Consider the following 15,417-nt stretch of genomic DNA (forward strand, 5'->3'; position numbering starts at 1 on the left):
CCAGTGTGTAAGTTTCAAATACTAGAGTGCAGAGGTTTAAGGTGAGAAAGAAAGTTTAAATGAGGTGCGTTTAAATGAGGCAAGTTTTTTTTTCTTTACAGAGAGTGGAAGTTTTCGAGGAGAAAGTGAGGACTTCAGATGCTGGAGATCAAAGCTGAAAATGTGTTTACTGGAAAAGCGCAGCAGGTCAGGCAGCATCCAAGGAGCAGGAGAATCGACATTACGGGCATGAGCCCTTCTTCAGGAATGAGTAAAGTGTGTCCAGCAGGCTAAAATAAAAGGTAGGGAGGAGGGTCTTGGGGGAGGGGCATTGGAAATGCGATAGGTGGAAGGAGGTCAAGGTGAGGGTGATAGGCCGGAGTGGGGGCGGGGGTGGAGAGGTCAGGAAGAAGATTGCAGGTTAGGAAGGCGGTGCTGAGTTTGAGGGATTTGACTGAGACAAGGTGGAGAGAGGGGAAATGAGGAAACTGGAGAAATTTGAGTTCATCCCTTGTGGTTGGAGGGTTCCTAGGCGGAGGTGGTGGGAGGTGGGGTCATGGTCAAGGGGGCAGTAGGAGGAGGTGTCTGCGAGCTGGCGTTGAGCCTCAGCGGTGTAATGGTCGGTGCGCCGAAGTACCACTGCGCCTTCCTTGTCTGCCGATTTGATAGTGAGGTTGGGGTTGGAAGAGAGTGGAAGTTGCCAAGTGGGGTCATAGAAACAGAAAAGTGAGTAAAGTTTTGAAGTGACATTTAGACAGAAACATGAACGGGCAGAGAATAGAGGGACATGGACCATGTACATACAGATGGGATGAGTTGAGAATGATATCAAGGTGGGCCGAAGGGCCTATTGCTGCACTGTTCTAGTTTCTAACTTCCCATCATTTAACCGATCAAAGCCCTTCAGAATCTTGCCTATTTCATTCAGTTCAGTTTCTCTCTAATTTTTCTCAACATCAATGGGTTCATTCTCAATCTATTCCACCTCTTATTATATAATCCCTCCATTTCCAACATCAGCCGAGTGGACCTTCTCTGGCCTGCCTCTGATACGAGAATATCTTTCCTTCGGGCACACACACTGTTCATAATATTCTAGGTGTAGTCTGACTTGTACCTTGCATCGTTTTAGAAAGACCTCCCTATATTTAGACTCCAGTCCCTTTGTAATAAATGGCAGCATTTGATTTGCCTTCTCTATTACTTGACGACCCTGTAAGCTGCTACTTTTCAGATTGATAAACAAGAACTCCCACAACCCTTTATGTTTCCAGTCTAAAACCAAATACTGTTAGCCTGACAGTAAGTCAGGAGCATTCTGAAATGAGTAAGAAACGGCATATCAATAAAAAATAATTGGACCCTTAGAAACGCATTTTATAAAAGAGAATTTGTTTTTGAGCCTGTTGGATTTATTTGTTGGTGTGAATATAAATGGCAGAATAGATAAGGGTCTTGGTGGGGGGGTGGGGGGGTGATGGTATGGAGAATATGGTTTATTTGAATTTTCAGAAGCCTTTGTGCAAGTTTCAATAAGGGCTAAAGAATAACTTGATAGAGAATAGGGCCCCTTACATATCAATAAGGTCACCTATGTGTGGAACCAGAGTAGGTGGGTGAGATATTAAACAAAAAAAAGTCTTGTCAATATTTACTCTGGAGAAAGACATGAAAGCTCCGGAAAGTTGGGAAATAAATTGTGATGTGTTGGAAAGAATCCTCAACAGAGAAGAGAAAGTGCTGGAATATTAAAACAAGTAAATGTAGATCTATTCTTAGTAGCTAAATAGGTCGATCTGAGAATATTGTGGGAAGCTAGGGAAAAGATTGCAGTGTCCCTAACAGAGATATTTTAATTTATATTATCAACAGACGCAGTGATGTGCCGAAAGACTGGATGTCGGCTAAGCTGCTCCATCACTAAAGGACTGCAGGGAAAAGCCAGGAAATTACAGCCCCGTGAGCCCAGTGATGGGGAAGTTGTTGGAGGGGATTCTGAGAGAAAGGAGCTCCTTATATTTACAAAGTCAAGGGCTGATTAGAGATAGTCACCATGGCTTTGTGAGTGGGAAACTGTGTTTCACAAACCGGATTTACACTTCGAGGAGTTGACCAAGCGATAGATGAAGGCAGAGCAGTCAGCGTTTTCAAATGAACTTCAGCAAAGCATTTAACAATGTTCAAAGGGATGTAGAACATCTCGTCAATAGGAAGAAGGAAGCTTACTTAAGGTTGAGGACGCTAGGATCGTTAGACCTCTACAGGGTTATATGAGGGCGGCACGATGGCTCAGTGGTTAGCACGGCTGCCTTATAGTACCAGGGACCCGATTTCGATTCCAGTCCTGGGCGACTGTCTGTGTGGAGTTTACACGTTCTCCCTATGTCTGCATAGGGTTCCTCCAGGTGCTCCAGTTTCCACACAAAGATGTGCAGATTAGGTTAATCAGCCATGGTAAATTACCCATAGTGTTCAGGGATGTGCAGGATTGACACATTAGTTAGAGTAAATGGAGAGTAATAGGGTGGGGGAATGGTTTTGGTCGGGATGTTCTTCAGAGGGTCCGTATGGAGTTTTTGGGCCAAATGATCTGTTTCCACAACCTGGGGGCTCACTAAAGGTAGCCAGGAAGGAACTGAAGAATGGACTTAGGACAGCTAGAATGGGACATGAAAAATCTTTTTTGGGAAGGACTAAGGAAAACCGTAAGGCATTTTCCACTTATGTGAGGAACAAGAGGATGGTCAGTGTGAGGGTAGGGCCAGTCAGGCATAGTGGAGGGAACGTGTGCCTGGAGTCACAGGAGGTTGGGGAGGACCTTAATGAATACTTTGCTTCAGTATTCACTTCTAAGAGAGACTTTGTCATTTGTGAAGACAGCGTATAAAGGACTGATATATGTGAATAGGTTGATGTTGAGAAGGAGGATATGCTGAGGATTGTGTAAAACATAAAGATAGATAAGTCTATTGGACCAGACCAGATATGCCCAAAGTTACTGCAAGAGAAGGGATTGCCTTTGGCGATGACCTTTGGACCCACACTAGGAGAAAGGGCTTGAAGAAGAGCTTATGCCAGAAACGTCGATTCTCCAATTCCTTGGATGCTGCCTGGCCTGCTGTATTTTTCCATCAACACATTTTTCAACTTTGCACCCACACTGTCCACCAGAGTCATACCAGATGATTGCAGGGCGGCAAATGTTGGTCCCTTGTTCAAGAAAGGGAATAGGGCTAATCCTGGGAATTACAGACCTCCACTTTCTTATGTCTGTGGTATGCAACTTATTGGAGTGTACTCTGAGAGAGCGGCTTTATGACTCCGTAGAAAACCATAGTTTGATTAGAGATAGTCAGCATGGCTTTGTAAGGAACAGGTCATGCCTTACAAATCTTATTGAATCCTTCGAGAATCTGACAAAACGCATTTATGGCTCATTCAGAAAATACAGAGGCATGGGATACAGGAAACCTGTCGGTCTGGATATGGAAGTCCTGCCTCACAGAAGACAGAGGGTGATGATAGATGGAAAGCATTCAGCATGGAGCTCGGTGACCAGTGGTGTTCTGCAGGGATCAGTTGCAGGCACTCTGCTCTTTTTGATTCTTTTTTATAAACTACTTGAATGTGGTTGTGGAAGAATGGGTTAGTAATTTTGCCCATGACATGGAGGTTGGTGGAGTGGTGGATAGTGTGGAGGTCTGTTGTAGGTTGCAGCAGGATATTGACAGAATGTGGAGCTGGGCTGAGAAGTGACAGATGGAGTTTAATCTGGAAAAGTGGGAAATGATTCATTTTGGAAAGTCAAACCTGAATGCAGAATACAGGGTTAAAGGCAGTATACTTGGTAGTGTTGTGGAACAGAGAGATCTTGGGATCCACATCTATCTATCCTTCAAAGTTGCCATCCAAGCTGATAGGGTTGTTGAGAAGGAATATGTTGTGTTGCCTTTCAATTGCTGGGGGATTGGGTTTTCAAGCCGTGAGGTTATGCTGCAGCTCTATAGAGCCATGGTTAGACCCCACTTGGAATATTGTGTTCAGTTCTGATCCCCTCATTACAGGAAGGCAGTGGAAGCTTTATGGAGGGTAAATTGGAGGTTTACAGAATGCTGCCTGTACTGGAGAACATGTCTTATGAAGAAAGGTTCAGGGAGGTAAGCGTTTGGTCATTGAAGTGAAGAAGGGTGAGGGGCGACTTGGTAGAGGTGATCAAGATGATGTGAGACATAGATAGAGTGAATAGTGAGAGACTTCTTTATACCACGGCATAAATGGCTATTGTCAGTGGGCATAAATAATTTTAAGGTGCTTGTTGGATGGGTAAGGAGAAATTTCACAGAAAGGTTCTTTACACAAAGAGTGTTTCGTAGTTGGAAAGCACTGCCAGCAGTGGTAGGAGCGTCAGATACATGAGGGACATTTAATAGACTCTTGAATACGCACACGGATGGCAGTAAAATGAAAGGTATGTAGGTTAGTTTGATCTAACAGACGGATAAAAGGTTGGCATGGCATCATGGCCGAAGGGTTTTGTACTGCACTGTTCTGTGTTCTACGTTCCATGTGGTAAACTGGGTAAGAAGCCTAGACCATTGTAAAAGGATACGGCATTCAGGAGGAGCGAGGAAACTGGATACAAAATTGGGCTTGATGGTAGGAGACAGAGGGTGATGGGAGACATGTTGTTTTTCTGACTGGAGGCATGTGACCAGCGATGGAGTGGGTCCACTGTTGTTTGTCATTTGGATAAATGGTTTGGATGGGAATATTGATTTCCTGGTAAGTAAGTCTTTTGGGTGACATTGAAATTGGTGGTAAAGTGGACGGTGAAGAAGGTTATCTATGAAACAACAGGATGGACAATACTGCTGGGATAGTGGGCTGAAGAATAGCAGATGGAGTTTAATTAGATAAAGGTGAGGTGTTCCATTTTGGTGAAACAAACCAGGGTGGGACTTGTCCAGTTAATGTTCGGGCCCTGTGTTATCAGTCAGACACCCAGGGATGCAAGTACACACTTCCTTGAGATTGGCAATACTGGTAGACAGGCTCGTGAAGCAGGTGTTTGGGATGGTTACCTTCATAGAGTAAAGCATTGAGAGTAGGAGTTGAGAGGTCATGTTGTGGCTGTACAGCACATTAGTGCGGCCTCCATAAAAGCATTGTTGATCTGTAGGAAGAACTCATCTGGTTCACTGAGCTTCTTTTAGGGAAGGACATCTGACATTCCAACCTGGTCTGGCTGACATGTGACTCCAGACCCACAGCAATATGGCTGACTCTGAGCTACCCTCTGGGTAATTAGCAGTGGGGCAAAGAATGCTGGTCCAATCACCCTCATGCCATGAATGAATGAAAAAATAAAAATACATAGGTCCCTCCCTACCTTTGCAAACCCCTCCAGCTGCAGCTGGCTTTGTCACACTGTTCAGGCCCGGACCACTCTCTCACCACCTCCAGCATCTTCACCTCTCCCTGTTCCTATTCTGTCATTAAACCCTGACAATTATTCCCCTTTCCATTGTCCTCCTCCCTGCTAGCAGACCCTTTGCAATTCCTTTAAAACCTACTGCTTAAACTTTCTCTCATTTCAGGATTTTAAGTACTTTGTGGTAATCGCCTAAGCCTCATATTCTGATATGATCCATTTTGTCCTGAGTGAGGGATGGGTGGGAATTTCTTGCTGAGGATTTTCTATTTCAATGGAACGTCCTTTTGTTGAGTGTTTTACACTATTTCTTCAAATGTTTTCCACTGTTCATTTGCAGACACATGTTTCAGTCTGTTTAGCCTGTTTACCTTGGTCAGTTCTCTCAAAATCATGTAATTGGCTGTTTTTGTTTCCTGATGTAGCTTGTCCTTTCTGTGATTCACTTTAAAACTTTGTATTTCTTTAAACTGCACTTTACACAATTTCCCAGAGGATCTCCCCAGGTGACATTACTCACTAAGTTTCATGACACAACGGTCGCACTGAGATCGTGACGTCCCTAGCCAGTTGCATAATGTGTTATTCAAAGAAACACTGAAAAAAAATTCCACAATCTGTTCTTCGAATATCACTCTTGCCAGTAGGATTGCCAAGATTATATGAATATTCAAGTTTCACTAAATTATCACAATGCCTTTATTAAAAATGCCAATGAGTTCTTCTTTAATGCAAATGATGAGCAATGAAATGTTGTTAAGTAGCCAAAAACTGTTCTGCCGCTTGTGTCCTTGCCAAGTAGTAGCCAGAATTTACATTCACACTAACTCTACTTCATGATCTGATGCCAAATGCATTCTCTGTAATACCTTTGTTCTCCATTATTGTTAGTGTTACCCATTTTGCCTGAGTTTCCACAGATTGTGAACCATTGAATATTGATGTTCCAACTGTTGTTCGTCCTGTAACAATGTCTCCCTGGTGTCTAAATCTCTTTTATCTCTTTGTCACAAATCAGTCTACCTTGATGCAGAGACGTTTTCCATTCCAAAAAAAAAGATAATTTACTCTTTCCCACAATTTCCTGTCACAAATCGATTCACTGATATACAGTTTTAGTTAAAATTTGTCCCTTCCTGTTCCTTTCTGCTTGTCTTCGGCCACATCCCCGTGCTGTTCATATGCATCAATTTTCTATTTGGACTTGGAAAGCTCCTTTCACCTGAACCCTCTTGGTTTACCTGTCCACAAACCTACCGACATGATTGGCCAGGACACTGGTCCCAGCTCAGTTCCAGTGAGACCCCATCCTAATGGATTATTTTTAAAATCAGGTATGGGATGTGGGTGTCTCTGGCTGACCAGCCTTTCTTGCCCAGCCGTAGCTGCCCTTGAGCTGAGTAGCTTGCTCGGCCATTTCAGAGGGTAATTGGGAGGCAAACACTTTGCTGTGGCTATGTCGTGCAGACCACGTGAGGGTGGGCAGATATCCTTCTCTGAATGATAAGTGTTTGGATTTATTGTACATCAGTAATGGTATTTATAGATGGTCAATTACTATTTTTAAAATAATTTATTTCAAATTCCACCATTTCAGATGATGTGGTTCAAACCTGCCTCTCCTGAACATTAGCTGAGGTTTGGGATACATGCTCTAGCAACAATATCAACAGGCCATTACTTTGTCTGCTCACAGGCTATTTATCCCTAAATACTGATACCAGTGTATCATGGAGCTAAACCTGTTTTCCTTCATGATTGTTTGTTCCTGATACCTTCCTGCACTCTGGTGATATCACTCAGCCTCTCTGCATGTGGTATCCCTCAATGTGTGGGTCTAAATGCTGCCTCTGTCAATGTCTATCAACTCTTACAGCTGCTCCAGATTCTGAACCAGCAGAATTCTGCACAGGTCAGGGATGGAGACTGGGATTTTCCAGATCTCCATGGGACACAGTACTATTCTCCATGTGTAACCCTCACTACATCAGTCTAATTTCCCATTCTGTCTATTTCTCTGTCTCCTGTAGGTACTCAGGAAGTTCCTGACTCAATAGATTTCCCAGCTGCTGGGTGTCCCATCCATCACCACGTTGTAGATGGTTGGTCAGGCAGAGAGACAAAGGGCAGGGAGATCTGGAGCCTTCAGTAAACCCTGCACTGAGGTAAGATCACTCACCGTGCAGAGAGCAGCGAGAGGGCTCCAAACATCAGCTGACATTGCTGGAGGGGGAGCAGTGTACAGACACACCCCACGCTCAATCGCCACGTCTACTGTAAGTTTTGTTGTTCTGAGACAGTATCAGGAGTGTCACAGTTATCAATCCAGGCCTGTGATGTCTTAGTGAGGATCAGGACAACAGAGGGGAAAGCAGGCTTCCCATGAGTGGGTGGGAAAGCTGCCTGGGATCTTTCTGTTCTGTGTTCCTCCTCCAACACTGTCCATATTCCATGTCTCGTGGACCAGTGTCTTCAATAATTTGTAACTCCTACAACAGTGCCTGTCCCTGTAACGTCCACATTCCCTATTGTCCCTCCCCATATTTGAAATGTACTGCATTTACTATCCTTCCATGCAACTTGTCCATGCTGACTACTGTTCATGAACAAGTCGCATTTGCATGTGTTTGCTCCATATCCCTTCAAACCTTCTCTTCTCCCTATATCTGCCCAAATGTCTTTTCCATATTGTAACTTTACTTTTCTCTACCCCTTCCCCAGACGCTCATTCCATACATGCACCATTCTCTATGTGGAAATGTTCTCCTCTGGTCACTTTTAAGTATTTCTTCTCTCACCTCATATTTCTGCCCTCTAGTAATGGATTCCCCTAGCCTGGGATAGAAACCTTTACTATTCACATTAAATATACCCCTCATGGTTTTATAAATCTTTATAAGGTCACCCCTCAGAGCTGAAAATATGTTGCTGGAAAAGCGCAGCAGGTCAGGCAGCATCCAAGGAACAATGTAACTGTACACCTTGGTCTCTCTCCGTTAGACAACACTGAACAGAGCACTGCCATTAACTGTGTTAGTCCTCGCTGGTTTGTCTTAACAAAATCCAACACCTGAATTCAACTCCACCTTTCATTTCTTGACCCACGGCTCAGTTGGTTAAGATCACCTTTGATAACTATATTCATTGCCCACTATAACACCTATTTTACTATCCACAAACATGCTAACACTAATTCATATATTCTCGTTTATGTCAATAATACACATTTATGGACGCTGCACCAATCCTCATGGCACACCGCTGGTCCGAGGCCCCCAGTCTGCACAACAACCCTCTCCCACCATCCTCTGTCTCCGACTGTCAAGCCCATTTTGTGTTTGTTTGGCTTGCTCTCCCTGATCCCATGCGATCTAATCTTACTAACCAGTGCACCACGATAAACCCTGTCTAAGGCCTTGCTGGTCAGGATAGACAACGTCTACTGCTCTGTCTTCATCCATCTCCTTGGTCACCTCTTCAACAAACTCTATCAATTTTGAGAGACACCCCTTTGTACCCACAAAACTATGCTGACTATCCCTAATCAATCATTGCCTTTCCAAATGCATGTGACTCCTGTCCCGCAGAATCGCTTCCAACAACATTGGCACCACTGACATCAAGCTAATTGGTGTTGATGTCCCTGGCTTTCCCTCGCAGCCTTTCCTAAATGCTGGCACAACATTAGCCACCCTCCAGGCACCCAGCGCACCACCCGTGGCTGTCAGTGATGGAAATATCTTTGTAAGTTTCTTCCCTAACTTACCCCAATGTCCTGGGATGTACTTGATTAGTTCCCTGGGAGTTGTTTGACGTTAATGCATTTTAAAACCTTCACCACCTCCTGTTCTCCAATGTGGACTCTTTTGAATACATCACTGTTTATTTCCCTGCTTCCCCAGTGTGTTTTCAACAGTAAGTTCTGACGTGAAATTTTTGTTTCAAATCTTGCCCATTTCCTGTTGGTTCAGACACAGATGGCTTCATTGATCTTTCAGGGGTTACATTTTGTCTCGAGGTAATCTTCTGTTGTTAATATACTTGGAGAATCTCTTTGGAATTTCCTGAACCTTATCTGCCAAAGCTCTGTCAGTTCCCCTTTAGGCCCTCATGGTTTCCCTCTTAAGAGTATTACTACACCCACAATGTTCTTTCAGGGATTGACTTAATTCAGCTGGCTATATAGGACATTTGCCCCCTTTTGTCTGGACCAGAACCTCAATATCCCAAGTCATCCAGTGTTTCCCATTTGTGTCAGCATTGTCCTTCTTACTAATAGGAATATGCTGCCCCTGAAATCTTAATTTATCTCTCTTTTGAAAGAATCCCACTTGCCCGACGTCTCTTTACTTTCAAATAGCCTCCACGAATCAACATTTGAACAGTCTTGCCTTATACCTTCTAGACTGGGGCAAGGCCAGTTTTGACCTTTAACTTGTGGACCAGGCCTGTCCTTTTCCATCGCTATTTCTAAACTAATAGAATTGTGGTGACTTTGCCAAAGTGCTCCCCCATAAACACTTCAGTCCCTTTCCCGAAGGGAGGTCAGGTTTTATCCCTTTCTCCAGTCGGACCAGTTACAGACTGACTGAGACGGTTTTCTTGAACACACTGAACAATTTTCTTCTATCCAAGCTGTGAACATTCTGGCAATACCAGTCTCGGTTCAGAAAGTTAAAATCCCTGACCATTACAGCCCTATCATTATTACAGATATCTGATATCCCCAACATATTTGCTGCTCAATTTCCCACTGACTGTAGTACCGTCAGATCAAACTGGTCATCCAGTGTAATTTCTCAGTTCCACTAACACAGCTTCGCTGGACGATCCCCAGTAATATCCTCTCTCAGTGCCTCAGTGATGTTTTCACTGATCAAAACACACCAATCCCCCTCCTCTCTTTTCCCCTTCTATCCTTCCTAAAGCATCTGTCCCTGGAACATTGAGTCGCCTGTCCTGCCCCTCCCTCAGCTATATTTCCATAATTCCTGTGATAACCCTGTCCCATGCTCCCATCCATGCCGTGCGTTCATCTGTATGACCTGTTAGATCTTTTACATCAAAGTAAATAAAGTTTAATTGATCTGGTTTCCTTAATTGCCTGCTGTGGTCTTGCCTGCCTTGTCAATTGAAATGACTCACTTGAAATTCTGTCCCAGCCCCAACCTTCATACTGTAGCCTAAGACCACCCCCCTCACTGTGAACAACACCCTCACCGTTCATGTCATCTGCAAACCCACTCGTGATACCTTCTGCTTTCACATCCAAGTGACTAATGCCCATAAGAAACAGCAATGGTTCCTGCAAAGATCCCTGTTGTACACTCGCTGGGCAAAGGCTTTCAATCACAAAAACAACCCTCCAACAATTTCGGATCCAATTTACCAACATTCCTTGGATCCCATGGGCTCTTCCCTTCTGGACCAGCCTTCCACTTGGGACCTTGTCAAAGGCCTAAATGAACTCCATGTAAACCACAACATCTGCACTGCCCTCATCAATATCTTCAAGCGTAATTTCAAAGAAACCTCAGCTGATTTCATCAGACATTATCTTCCTCTTCCAAATCCATGCTGACTATCACTAATCGATCCCTGCCTTTCCAGTTATTGATTCAAACTGTCCCTCAGAATTGTTCCCAATATCCCTCTCCCTGCTGTCAGACTATCTGCTCTGTAATTACCTGGCGTATCCCTGCTGCCCTTCCTGAATAAAGGAACCACTTTAGCGATCCTCCAGTCAATCGGCACTTCACCTATGGCGAGCAGAGTATTAAATATATCCACTAGGGCCCCATCAATCTCCTCCCTTACCTCCCATCGCAGACTGGGATACATTTTATTGGGTACTGAGGATTTCTCCACCTTTATGCCTGTGAAAACATTTAATACCTCCTCCTTACTGATCTTAACATGTTCTAGAACCTCACCATCCTGACTGAAATCCCTCGCTACGATGCCTTTCTCCTGTGTGAATACAGGTGGGAAGTATTCATTGAAGACCTCACCTACTTCCTCTGGTTCCATGCACAGATTGTCCCTCTGGTTTCTCACAGGCCTCCCTCTTTCGCTGGGAATCCTCTTACTCTCACAATGCTGATAAAATACCTGTGGCTTTTCCACAATCGTATCTGCCAAATATATTTTATGACTATTATTTCTCTCTCATTTTCCACAATCCCCTTGCACTCTCTATACTTGTGAAGGGCTTCACCTGATTTTATTGCACTGTATTTTCTTTATCAAACTGACGATATCACTTGATCAGTATTCCCTGGAATGGCTGCCTTTACTATTCACTCTTCAAGGAGCACACTGGCCCTGCGTTCTCACTGCATCAATTTAAAATACTCCACTTTCCTAATATGGAACCAACTGCAGGGAGTTCCTCCCTGTCTCTGTTTTCCAGATCCTGTCTAATGATAGTGATACTGATAAGAGACTCAGTTGTGAGGGGGACAGACAGGAGACTGTGTGGCTGCAGAAAAGACCCCAGGATGGTGTGCTACCTCCCGGGTACCAGGGTCAAGGATGTCTCTGAGCGGTTAATGAACATTCTGAAGGTGGAGGGGAAATAGCCAGAGGTCATTGTGCACATCGGCCCATATGACAGAGGTAGACAAAAGGATGGCGTCCTGTAAAATGAGTACAGGGAGTTAGGTAAGAAGTTTAAAAAGCAGAATATTGACCTCAATGATCTCCAGATTACTCCCAGTGCCAAGTGCCAGTGAGGATAGAAATAGAAAGGTAGGCCGGATGGATGTGTGGCTGAGGAGCTGGTATAGTGGGCAGGGTTTTCAGTTCTTGGGTCATTGGGATCTCTTCTGGGATAGAGGTGACCTGTATCAGGGGGATGGATGGCACTGGATGCAGAGGGGCACCAGTATCCCGGGAGGAGATTTGCTCGTGTTACCCAGGCAGGCTTTAAACTAGTTTGGCAAGGAGTTGAGACTCTGAATAAGACAGGGGCCATCAACTCGTCAGGGGAAAATGCATCAGCCATCAAGAACACGTTTCCTATCCAGGATATCCGGGGCACAGTATAGGGACGGAAAAGACTTCGACTTCAAAGGGCATTAATTACAATGCACGAGGCCTGACTGGTAAGGCAGACAAGTTCAGACCATGGATTAGCTCTGGGGACTGGGATAATATAGGCATAACAGAAACATGTCTGAGAGAAGGACAGGACTGGCAGCTCAGTGTTCCAGGATACAGAAGCTACAGGCGTCACAGAAGGACAAGTAGGTGAGGAGGGGGAGTTGTCCCTTTGATTAGGGTGGACATTACAACAGTGCTTAGAGACAATATTGTTAAGCGGTCCTCAAATGAGGCCATATATTTAAAAGTTAGAAACAAAAAGGGGTTGGTTAGTCTGCTGGGATCGTGTTTTAGACCCCCAAATAGCCAGCGGGTACGAGAGGAGAAAATGTGTTGTGAGATTGCAGGTACCTATAACAATAATTGAGTAGCATTGGTTGGAGATTGTAACTTCCCCTGGATTGACTGGATCACCCAGAGTGTGAAAGGACCATATGGGGTGGAATCTGTCAAATATGTCGAAGAAAGTTTCCTAAACCAAAATGTAGAGGGCTCTCCGCTACTCAGACGGATGCAACACTGGAACTCCCCTCAGAAACCGAGGTCGGGCAAGTAACTGAAGTATCAGTCAGAGAGCACTTTGGGTCCAGTGACCACAACTGTCTTTGTTTTAACATAGTTATGGAAAAAGATCAGACAGGTCCACAGATTGAAGAGGAAAACTGGAACAGGGCCAATATTGGGGACATTCAGAAGGATCGAGCATGGTGAAGGTAACAGTCACACAACACCAGGTTATCATCCAGCTGGTGTACACAGGAACCTCGATTATCTGTACGAGATATGCAGGCAATTGTTCATTCAGACAATTGATGATTCAATTACTCAATTCAATGCCTTTCCACTTTGGCTCGGGGTTTTCGGTAATATCTAGTCCCCTTTGAGGTGACTAGGCAGCACCAAACCATGTGTGAACCTTTACGCCCAGCCAGCCCCCAAGAACACCCCGCTGCTCGCCCCCAAACCCTTCAACACCATCACCACCCACCCCTCAACGTCGCCCTCCCCGCCAGACCCAAACTCATCCAACAGAGACCCACGCCTGCCCCCGTCACCAAAACCGTCCAACGCCACCCTCCACTCGCCACCCGCCCCTGCCCCCAAACCCATCCAACACCATCCTCTGCCCACCTGCAACATTGCACCCCTCCCACCCCCAAACCCATCCAACGTCACCCTCAGCCCGCCCAAAACCTGTCAAACACTGCCCACGTCTGCCTCCAACAATGCCCCTCCAGTCCCAAACCCGTCCAACACTGCACCCCCGCCCGCCCCACCCACCGTTTGCGCCCATACCCCCGGCTGTCCCACCCCTTGTGCGCCCCTGCCCCCGTCATCTCCTCCCCCTCCTGGGTAGCCGGAGTGGACACCAACAGTAAGACAGCTGCTGCCTTTGGTGGTTAAATCTCTAAATAGCGCATGCACACATACACACGCACACACAGTCGCGCACACAACGTTTTACTGCAACATTTCGAAACGTTCCACCTCTGCACTATACAGGACAATGTTCGAGAGAATATCTAGGGAAGTGGGGGGGGTGGGGTTAGGATTTACCTCTATGTAGAACTCCAGGCTAAGTGTGGGGAGAGCCAGAGATGGTAGGACGTCAGTCATTTGGAGACGGTACCTGGGCTCAATGTCCAGGACTGTTCTCAGCAGGATTATTGTGAGCCGAGATCGGTTTTAATCCGTGCGAACAAAACAAACACAATCAGGGTTGAATCAGCTCTTTGATGTCATATTTCTATCGGGACCTCGAGATCTCCTTTGGATAATCCGATATTCAGCTAATTGATATTTGGATAACCGAGGACCCTCTGTGTTTGGAAGCGCTAGATTTACAAGCGCTGGTGATCATTCTAAAAGATGAAAGAATTAATCAAAACCTGTTTAATATTTCATTCCATGACACTGCCATCCTGTTGCTATAAATTATGTGTCCTATGACTGTGCTCCACAACCACCTGATGAAGAAACAGCACTTCGAAAGTTAGTGCCTCTAAATAGACCTATTGCTCCTTTAAGCTGGTGTTGTGTAGTTTTTAACTTTGCCCATCCCAGTCCAGAACCGGCACGTCCAAATCATGGGTTGGTATTTTTGAATGAAAATGAATTACTGGCAAATGGGAGGTTTTTAAAAGTGTGATCTCAATAGTATGTCCCCGTTAGTGTGAAGGGAAAATCCCCTACAACCCTTCCCATTTTGACCATTCTGGAGATAGTTACAAATGCTGCCTCATCTGTGAAACTGTCTACAACTAAAATTACTGCCATTCTGGAAAATCTGTCAGACTCCACACCCTCCATATCTAAATAATCTGCAGAGTCTAAACCTTCCTGTATCTATAAACATCTTCAGCCATGACTACCCTCCATATCTCTGTTTGTTCCTCCAGTCGATACAACCCACTTTATCGCTGTAATCTGCTCGAATCGCCTAAAACATTCCTGACTGTGTAAACTACTCCATTCGACCAACATCCTTATCCCTGTAAACTGGACCATCCCTCCCAAACTCCCCATCTCCACGAACTCCTGCAGGCCATACAGCTCTCTGCATTTCCGTAACTTCCTGTGGCCTCTATCGTCCTCCCTCCCTGTGAAATCACCTCCAATCCCCACACCCATCCCAGTCTGGGTCATCTGCTTCAGATCAGGCCATTGGTGTTTCTGTTACCTTTGGCACTCCAAGCAAACCATCCTAATTGTGTCTATTCATTCAGATCCCATCCTCTCCAGCGTCCTGAAACCTCTTCCTGCTGTTGTAACCCTCTCTGTTTAGAACACAGAACAGTACAGCATAGTTTCTCCTGTAACCACATCTTTCTGGTGACCAAATCATATTTATCCCTGTGTCACAAGTTATTGCTGATAGCTTGACAATTCCAAAAAAAAACTGT

Source organism: Chiloscyllium punctatum, chromosome 17 (assembly GCF_047496795.1).
Source record: "Chiloscyllium punctatum isolate Juve2018m chromosome 17, sChiPun1.3, whole genome shotgun sequence".
Lineage (NCBI taxonomy): Eukaryota > Metazoa > Chordata > Chondrichthyes > Orectolobiformes > Hemiscylliidae > Chiloscyllium > Chiloscyllium punctatum.